General features: G+C 50.3%; 2 pseudogenes; both read left to right on the top strand.

Moving 5' to 3' along the window:
• Window positions 1-1397, top strand: part of LOC102769869 — a 7891-nt pseudogene that overhangs the window by 4240 nt on the left and 2254 nt on the right.
• Window positions 455-1380, top strand: LOC102769590 (annotated as a pseudogene).

Raw genomic sequence — 1397 nt, 5'->3', positions numbered from 1 at the left:
AGTTGTTGCCATTTGTCCACTGCCTCCAATCTCTGGAGGAGTTTCAAGCTTATTTGCCTAGAGAGTCAGGTAAGTAAAGAGTGAAATGAGCTGGATGAGCACAGGCCTCTTTAAAAGTCTCTACTCAGCTCCAGACAATTGTTGCTTCTTCAGGGATGACGGGGCATGTTGAGAGAAATCCAACTTTCCAAGAAAAGCCAGAGATTCCCAGAGTTTCCACAGGCCTTCTCACTTCCCTTGGATTCCTAGAATTGCAGGGACAAAAAGAAGGATGCCCTGTGCCTGGGAGATAGGTTGTGCAAGGCACTGCGCTGGCCCAACTTCTTGAAGTGGTCCCTGAAGTGATCCTCAATGACTCCTTATAGATCGGTGCCTTGTCCCCTGGCTCCTCATCCTAGCCAAGTGCCACCCAGAGGAGTGTCAACAAAACAGTTGTGGAACCAGGATGATGGTGACGAATCATCTAATCTAGACCAATTGAACCTGCACCAGTCACTTGCTCTCTCTGGACTTGGAACTGTAAATACTGAGTTAATTGGTAGTGACAGTGCAAGTGTCACCGCAATGAAAAGAATTAGAATAAGGGTCAAATATCTGCTAAAGAGTGACAAAATAGAACCAGCTCCTGGCTCATAGCAGCAGCAGCAGCAGCAGCAGCAGCACTGTGACTGCCAAGGGTCTCTCTGGCCATTGTTTCTCCCTCTGGTCTACAGCATGGGAAATATCTTTGCGAACCTCTTCAAGGGCCTTTTTGGCAAAAAGGAAATGCGCATTCTCATGGTGGGCCTGGACCGTGCTGGGAAGACCACCATCTTGTACAAACTGAAGCTGAATGAGGTCGTGGAAACAGTTCCCACAATAGGTTTCAACGTGGAGACTTTGGAGTGTAAGAATATCAGCTTCGTCATGTGGGACGCAGCCAGCCAGGACAAGATCCGGCCTCTGTGGAGCCAATACTGCAAAGACGGAGAAGGTCTCATCTTTGTGGTTGACAGCACTGACCAAGAACGCATGGACGAGGCCAGACAGGAGTTGATGCGGATGATGACAGAGCTCAAGGATGTTGTCTTGCTAGTGCTTGCAAACAAGCAGGACCTCCCCAATGCTATGAACACAGCTGAGATCACAGACAAGCTGGGCCTGCACTCTCTACACCACAGGAACTGGTACCTTCAGGCCACCTCTGCCATCACTGGGGCTGGGCTCTATGAGGGACTGGACTGGCTGGCCAATCAGTTCCAGAACCAGAACTGAGCCACACTCCTCTCTTCCCCCTCACTCCCTCCTTCACCCTTGCTTTCCTGTCCATGTGGCAGACGTATCCCTGTGGTGTGAGTGCCGGAAGCTGTCCCCGTGGTTGGTCTTAGTGTGCTTCATCATGCTTTGCATGTGGATAT

This window comes from Myotis davidii, unplaced genomic scaffold, assembly GCF_000327345.1.
Source record: "Myotis davidii unplaced genomic scaffold, ASM32734v1 scaffold269, whole genome shotgun sequence".
Classification (NCBI taxonomy): domain Eukaryota; kingdom Metazoa; phylum Chordata; class Mammalia; order Chiroptera; family Vespertilionidae; genus Myotis; species Myotis davidii.
The sequence above is the reverse complement of the archived record's forward strand: the minus strand, read 5'-3'. Positions and strand labels throughout refer to the sequence as shown.